General features: G+C 41.2%; 2 pseudogenes; one reads left to right on the top strand and one right to left on the bottom strand.

Annotated features, from left to right (window-relative positions):
- Positions 1–3,672: 3,672 nt before the first annotated feature.
- On the top strand, positions 3,673–5,754 carry LOC120255264 (annotated as a pseudogene).
- Positions 5,755–6,314: 560 nt separating this feature from the next.
- LOC120255262 lies at positions 6,315–8,491 on the bottom strand (annotated as a pseudogene).
- Positions 8,492–8,827: the final 336 nt, after the last annotated feature.

Here is an 8,827-nt window from a genome sequence, read left to right as displayed (position 1 = left end):
AAGTGTCTAAATGTAGGTGTTTTCATATATTTATCAGTATTCACTTTGCATGTATTTTGTGAGGTTTGATGCCTGTTTTATGCTTAATCGTCTTCTATTTGCTTTGTAGGGCATAAGGAAGCCATGGAGAACAAGAAGATATCATTTGGGCAAAAGAGAAGAAAAGCAGAATTTCATACTACCCGATATGGGGGCCGTATGCATGCATAGCGAGTGGATTGTTTTGGAGTGTCTGCCCTGATTTCCATACTACCCGATGATGGGGGACCGTATGCACCCCGTATGGATCGCGAATCTAGGGTTTTTGGGTGCCATACGACCCCCATACGACCCGTATGTCTCGGGGGGGTATAAATACCAACTTTAGGGCAGAAAAGGGGGACTTTTTCAGCTAGGCTTTTTCTAGACCTTTTCTTGGCCGATTTTTGGGGAGACACTAAAGAGGTTTTTGGGCGACCTTGGGTAGGAGAAGAAGGGCAAGGAAGCTAGAAGATCATCCAAGCCCAAGGTCCAAGTCTCTCAAGGCAAGAAGCAACATCATTCAAAGGGAGATCTACCACGCTTTGAAGGAAGGAGACCCAGCTGAGAGGAAGCGTCATTCGGCATTCCTTTGGCGAGGGAAGCATCATTCGGCATACATTCTACCTCCTCCTCCACCATTTCATCTAGGGAGTGTCACTCATGCTTTTCTTGTGTGTTTTGCTTGATTATATTACTTGTTGTGGGATGATGACACACTAGACCCCCAAGGCCACCGGGTGTTGGTGAACCTTGGGGGGGTTTTATCATGTATTTTGGATGATTACTTGTTAATTCTTTGCTTGGGTAATTTTGAGATCTAATCCATTGTTTTCATGCTAAGTGCTACATTAAGGAGAAATCCGTAGCTCTTTTATGAGTGATGCATGTAGATGTGACTTGCTCGCATGTATTAGATCATGAATGGATTAGAAGGGGATACTTGTATCATCACGCCGATAAATTGGGTGTTTGGTAGCCCTCCATGTAGGTTTAATCCGAAGAAGAGTAGGTTTATTCCTAAGTGAGATTTCCTCATACTTAATGCAATCGTAGGGATGTAGATTTGGGAGAAATTCCTATCTATGTTCGTATGGGATTAGGGGTTCAATCATTTGAGAAATTGGGGTTGTTCTAAACTTGGAATCTCATGGTCCATTTTACCCTTGCATCTTTAAATCATCATCCATGTTGCATGATAACCCCTCAAGGGGATCCACATCCATAGGCCTTTGCATTATATTGTATTTCTTGCTTGCCCATTGCTTGTTCTCTCTAATTTGGTCATAATCTCATTTTTAGTTTTTAATTGCTTTAGTAGAGTAAAAATACATCATTTGAGATCTTAGGCTAGATAATAGCTCGAGAAGGAGTAATAGGAGATCCTTAGCCGCGTGGAATACGATCCTCGTGTCTTCACGCGAGGTATTACTTGGCGATCCCGTACACTTGCGGGGAAGCAATCAAGAACAAAAAGGCGTGAAAGTCTCGCATGACCAGACACGAAACAACGAAGGGGACGGGAGACAGACGGACCAAGAGCACTTGCTCTAAATGTAACCAAAAAGCGATGAAATTCTATAATGATTTTTACAGGGATGGATCAAAGCTGTAATTGAATATCTTTCTTTCTCTCCTCAATCTCTCTTTCCTTCTTGGATAATTTATAATTTAGATTAGTAATTTCTTTGTTTAGCTGTAAACATTTTTCCTTTAGTTGGGAGATGATTAGTTTACTCTTTCGTGATATAGACAAGACAAGTCACATGATATGAATTGGCTCGAGTATCCACCCACACATCTCCATGGAATACTTCACACCTCTTGTTGCCCGACTTAATTCCCACTTTGATGAATGAGTCTTTCTTGAAGATGTTAAGGGTGTGCTTATTGACCCGGAAGGGAAATTCCGCCTGAAAGAGTATTTCCCGGTTTGGATCTAAATATAGTTGCTCAAAGAATGAAGGTTGAATTTGGTTTTTAAATTTGGTCCCTTAAACTTAAAGATAAATTGACCCTCAATGTTATAGTAACCATAGGATTTGGGTGCTAAAAAGTATCCCATCTTTATTTCATCCTCTAGCTTAAACTTTCCTAAGTCAGAAGAAGAAATGACATCACTAGGCGTTGATGCCCAAGCACAACCGAGTCGAGTGTCCAGTGTAGTAGCTGATCCTCTCTTGATATAAAGGGGTACATATAGATCCTAGCGGATACGATGATAGCGACGACTAGTTATACTGACACCGTTTTTTTGGTGGTACCCAATAATCCGTGCTTTTTTCGGTATTGATATGGTAGGTAATGATGTTGTATGTCTCGGTGAAAATTTGTCACGAAAATTAAGTCACTATGCCGGGATCAAATCAAAGTATCTCTCTTCAGAGCAGATCACGGTAATAGTGCTTTTAGGGTTAATGCCGAATCTCCAATAGAGAGTGTTCATAATGAGCATGTATACATATGACAAGGCATCATTTCCTTTCTTCTTTGCCTCAACCTCGATTCGAAAAAAAGTTGGCTGACAAAGTCCCAGAAGGGGCTTTCCATCTTCTCAAAAAGGTAGCTGGAGATTGGGATCACTATGTAGCCTAAGTCTCTTGCATACTTTAACTCTTCGCTATAGTAGACATCAATAAATCCCCCCGTTGGAAAGATAAGAGTGTGATTTTGGTCTCGATAGGGAAGAAAGGGCTTTTTGATAGTCTTAGGACGGAGCGACATACGCCTCAATAAAGCCAAAGATGCTATCTAAGTCCTCCCCATTAAGATTACCATGTGAGACTGGAATACCACCGGGCATTGGATATTCTTTCATTACGAAGGGATACGAGAGAGTTCACATCGTAATAGAATAGGTTGGAACCTATGGGCTTGAATGCGTCAGAGTATGACCACCGTAGTAGCCACATGTATAAAGTTGTCTTCATTTTGGTTGGGGATGTGGATTGGCGAATTGCATTCATCATAATATTTCATACGATAGATGCTTAGAGAAAGGGATGAAAGTGTTAACTTGGTTACTATGTCAATCTTGTAATGCTCCCAAAATATACCTTGACATTTTCGCATTACACCACCAAGCGGAAGGATGTCTCGCTTCATATAGCAAAGAAGAATTTTCTTATTACATTCCAGTTGTGAGACAAACTTGTTTATGGCGTATAAATCCCTTTTTTTAATTTCTTGCGCTCTTTGGAAAAAAAAAAGTGGATTATAAAGATCTAGTTTGTTGATCAATATGGTGCAAGGATGACGAGGCGATATTTTCGGGGACACATTCCATTTTGTGATTTAAGAACTAATGGAATGGATGCATGAAAAGTTCCTAAGATCCCCTCCAGTCACAAAGTCAGTCGACCTCGATACGATATTACCGATGCAGACGGAGTTTTAAATGATTATGAGCATAATGGTGAAGTCTACAAAAAAGTCAAGGGTGCGAAAGGGGCTCTTGATCAAATAAAAAGAAACCACCTTTCTTTTCTTTTGATTTTATAAGTGTCGTGGGTCAGTCATCCATTTGGACAATATTAGTTATGGAAGGAAACATGGGAGTTGGTTGATAAAGATGGAGAGTAACGATCGCGTAATATCAATTTTTCGGCCTCGTCATCGAAAGCGGCTTCCAATTGCTCGGAAATTCTCAGCTATATGGGTGACTTGGATGGTGAGCAAAAACAATTGATCAAGAAGTTGGTCAACTTTCGCATGATAAATGGTAAAAGAACTAGAGTTCGTGCTATTGTTTATAAAACTTTTAATCGCCCAGCTCGAACTGAACGCGATGTAATCAAACTTATGGTTGACGCCGTAGATAATATAAAGCCCATATGCGAAATGGTAAAAGTAGGAGTCGCAGGTTCTATTTATGATGTCCCTGGGATTGTATCCTGGGATCGTCAACAAACCTTAGCTATTCGTTGGATCCTTGGAGCTACTTTCAAATGACGTATAAGCTATAGGATAAGTGACACGTCCGAATATGCGTGTATATACCGCAAGTGCACGGGTGTCGAAGTAATAATTACCCGGTGAGTCGGGTAGTCGAATCCATAGGGAACGGAAGTATTAGTAATAACCACTTCTCAATTATCTAGTCGGAATCAATGAATATGATGAAGTGAACTAATTTCAAGCAAAGCAAACAAGTATGCAAGAAATAAAGTAGATGAGTCTCAATCACTAAGGATGAGGTATTCGAGGCAATGATCCCCTAAGATCTTCCTTAAAGCTCAAGATTCACTAAAATGCTCTAGAATCGAGGGTCTAATGAGTCGAGGGTAGTCCAACGATAACCAATCCTTGTCTCCAAGCAAAAGGCACTAGTCCCCTATAAGGTCCCGGTGGAGAAATCGACCAATCTCAACACTTCACACCCTATATGACCGCATTATGCTATAAGGAAACCTAAGAGTGAAACCGATTCCTAAATGTAGATCAAACCCTAATTCCCGGCGAAGGATCCTAACCCCCTACAAGGTCCCGGCGGAGAAATCGAGCAATCTCACGCCTCACACCAAATATGGTTGCAAAGAGAATATGGAATACGGAGATAGGAAACACTCAATCGAAGGGGAAAGGGGACACTCCTCCATCTTAAGGCTCACCCTCTCAACCCTCTTTAATCTTAAAAATCTAACTCTAATGGAGACCTCTCACATCAAAGTATTAAATCATGCAATGTGAATCAACCACAAGGATTAACAACACTAGCAAGCAATAAAATCACAAGATTAAAACTCAAGACAACTCGGATTAACTAGAAGCATTAAGAGAATCAATCCAAAATATAAATCTTAGGGTTCACATGCCCAAATACCCACTAGGGTTTAGCCCTCCATGGGCCTAGTTACAAAACAATAATGGATACAATGAAAAGCAATAAAACCCATAGAGAAGGGTTCCTCTCCGAAGCTAGGTCGCCAATGGCTCCCCAAAATGCTATGACGTCAAAGGAACCTATCAAAGTTCGTGAAGAACTCCCTCTCAATCGGCAAATACCTTCTCCTCAAACCCTAGCCGCCTCTCTCTCAATGTCTCTGCTCAAAGCTCCGCAAAAAGTCTCTTTAGAATCGGCCAAAAGGTGTATTTATAGCCTCACATCGCGTCTGTCACGTGCCCCCACGCGCCCGCGTGGGCTGCAGGAATTTCCACACGGGCGCACAGAATTTCCGCGCGGGGTGATTTTTGCTACACGATCGGGCACACGATCGGGCACACGATCATATGGTAGGCTGTACGGCCTTTCCTTCATCAATGCGTCTTGAAAGGTCTTGAAATCTTTACAAAGAGGAGGAATGTGGAGATATGGCTGCCTTTATGCCCTTCCATTAATAACTTGACTTGCAAAACTATGGAAGTTGGCACACATCTCCTCATACACGAACTCCTCTTATGTCTTCCAACTTGATTTGTACAAGAACTCCCAATATTATGCCATGATAGCCTATCTTCGCTCCCTTTTGAATTCCTAATGCCTTCACAACCTATATGCAAAAAAGAACACCCAATACACGAAATGAGACATAAACCATATAAAATATGATGCTCAATGTATGTAAAACATGCATAAAAACATGTTCACTCAAGCACTTATCAATAAGCTTAGAGAAATGTTCATTTCTTTGAGATCTTCGGATGCTTACGAAGAGGGAAATTACACGTAAAAGAAGAGAGAATCTTCATGGACTAGCTTCCACCAATCGAAGTTTCGTGCATTTCAGATGGTGGTAAAGTGATACCACATAAAGAGCTCTTCCTCATTCGGTCATATTCGAAAGTTAGAAATGTTTGACCCTTTTTCCTTTTATCATCTTCATATAGAAAGAAAAGTCGGCCTTCCTCATACTCTCCCTTCATTCATTGAGTTGGAGGAATCTACAGTATGGCCCTACTGTTATGTATTGCATAAAAGAACCTTTCTTTGTATGACTTCTCATTTGCTTGCCTCAGGTCGAATGAATACGAAAGGGAGATCAATCAATCGGCCATGAATGAAGAAGTAGTGGGCATTTTTCTTTTTACTCGTAGAGCTGAGAAATCCACTTCAAAAGGGAGGAAGCTAGGAGTGCTAGTCAGAAAAGGGCGGTCTTCCCTTTTTACGCTTTACAGTAAAAAGAAAAAATGCCCACTACTTCTTCATTCATGGCCGATTGATTGATCTCCACTTTCGTATTCATTCGACCTGAGGCAAGCAAATGAGAAGTCATACAAAGAAAGGTTCTTTTATGCAATACATAACGGGCGGGCCACCTGTAGATTCCTCCAACTCAATGAATGAAGGGGAGAGTATGAGGAAGGCCGACTTTCTTTCTATATGAAGATGATAAAAGGAAAAGGGTCAAACATTTCTAACTTTCGAATATGACTGAATGAGGAAGAGCTCTTTATGTGGTATCACTTTACCACCATCTGAAATGCACGAAACTTCGATTGGTGGAAGCTAGTCCATGAAGATTCTCTCTTCTTTTACGTGTAATTCCCCTCTTTCGGTAAGCATCCAGTATCTCAGCAAATGAACATTTCTCTAAGCTTATTGATAAGTGCTTGAGTGAACATGTTTTTATGCATGTTTTACATACATTGAGCATCATATTTTTATATGGTTTATGTCTCATTTCGTGTATTGGGTGTTCTTTTTGCATATAGGGTTGTGAAGGCATTAGGGAATTCAAAAGGGAGCGAAGATAGGCTATCATGGCATAATATTGGGGAGTTCTTGTACAAATCAAGTTGGAAGACATAAGAGAGTTCGTGTATGAGGAGATGTGTGCCAACTTCCATAGTTTTTGCAAGTCAAGTTATTAATGGAAGGGCATAAAAGGCAGCCATATCTCCACATTTCCTCCTCTTTGTAAAGATTTCAAGACCTTTCAAGGCGCATTGATGAAGGAAAGGCCGTCTGACCTACCATATGATCGTGTGCCGATCGTGTACGATCGTGTAGCAAAAATCACCCTGCGCGAGTGCACGTGCCCGTGTGGAAATTCCTGCAGCCCACGCGGGCGCGTGGGGGCAGCACGCGTGACAGGGCGATGTGAGGGCTATAAATACACCTTTTTGGCCGATTCTAAAGAGACTTTGCGGAGCTTTTGAGCGAGAGACATTGAGAGAGGCGGCTGGGGTTTGAGGAGAAGGTATTTGCCGATTGAGAGGGAGTTCTTCACGAACTTTGATAGGTTCCTTTGACGTCATAGCATTTTGGGGAGCCATTGGCGACCTAGCTTGAGAGAGGAACCCTTCTCTATAGGTTTATTGCTTTTCATTGTATCCATTATTGTTTTGTAACTAGGCCATGGAGGCTAAACCCTGACAAGTGGGTATTTGGGCATGTGAACCCTAAGATTTATATTTTGGATTGATTCTCTTAATGCTTCTAGTTAATCGAGGTTGTCTTGAGTTTAATCTTGTGATTTTATTGCTTGCTAGTGTTGTTAATCCTTGTGGATTTGATTCACATTGCATGATTTAATACTTTTGATAGTGAGAGGTCTCCATTAGAGTTAGATTTTTAAGATTAAAGAGGGTTGAGAGGGTGAGCCTTAAGATGGAGATGTCCCCCTTTCCTTCGATTGAGTGTTTCCCTATCTCCGTCATTCCATATTCTCTTTGCAACCATATTTGGTGTGAGCGTGGAGTGCTATCGATTTCACTCGCGGGACCTTGTAGGGTTAGGATCCTCGCGGGAGTGGGGTTTGATCTACATTTAGGAATCGGTTTCACTCTTAGGTTTTCCTTATAGCATAATGCGGTCATATAGAATTGTGAAGTGTTGAGATTGGTCGATTTCTCCACGGGGACCTTATAGGGGGACTAGTGCCTTTTTGCTTGGAGACAAGGATTGGTTGTCGTTGGATTTACCTCGACTCATTAGACTCGATTCTAGAGCATTTTAGTGAATCTTGAGCTTTAAGGGAAGATCTTAGGGGGATCATTGCCCGAATACCTCATCCTTAGTGATTGAGACTCATCTACTTTATTTCTTTGCATACTTGTTTTGCTTTGCTTGAAATTAGTTCACTTCATCATATTCATTGATTCCGACTAGATAATTGAAGTGGTTATTACTAATACTTCCGTTCCTATGGATTGAACTACCCGACTCACCGGGTAATTATTACTACGACACCCGTGCACTCTGCGGTATATACACGCATATTGGACGTGTCACTTATCCTATACCTTATACGTCATTTGAAAGTAGCTCAAGGATCCAGCGAATAGCTAAGGTTTGTTGCGATCGGGATACAATCCCGAGGACATCATAAATAGAACTGCGACTCCTACTTTTACCATTTCGCATATGGGCTTTATATTATCTGCAGGCGTCAACCATAAGTTTGATTACATCGCGTTCGAGTTCGAGGCTGGGCGATTAAAGTTTATAAACAATAGCACGAACTCTAGTTCTTTTACCATTTTTATCATGCAGTTGACCAACTATGATCGATTGTTTTTGCTCACCATCAAGTCACCCATATAGCTGAAATTTCGAGCAATTGGAAGCCGCTTTCGATGGCGAGGCGAAAAAATTGATATTACAGCGATGGGTTACTCTCCATCTTTATCAACCAACTCCCATGTTTCCTTCCATAACTAATATTGTCCAAATGGATGACTGACCCACGACACTTATAAAATCAAAAGAAAAGAAAGGTGGTTTCTTTTGATTTGATCAAGAGCCCCTTTCGCACCCTTGACGTTTTTGTAGACTTCTACCATTATGCTCATAATCATTTAAATCCTCTGCAGCGGTAATATCGTATCGAGTCAGTGACTTTGTGATGAGAGGATCTTAGGAACTTTT

Source organism: Dioscorea cayenensis, unplaced genomic scaffold, assembly GCF_009730915.1.
Source record: "Dioscorea cayenensis subsp. rotundata cultivar TDr96_F1 unplaced genomic scaffold, TDr96_F1_v2_PseudoChromosome.rev07_lg8_w22 25.fasta BLBR01000912.1, whole genome shotgun sequence".
Taxonomy (NCBI): Eukaryota; Viridiplantae; Streptophyta; class Magnoliopsida; order Dioscoreales; family Dioscoreaceae; genus Dioscorea; species Dioscorea cayenensis.
Note: the sequence above shows the minus strand (reverse complement) of the source record. Positions and strands in the feature narration are given on the sequence as shown.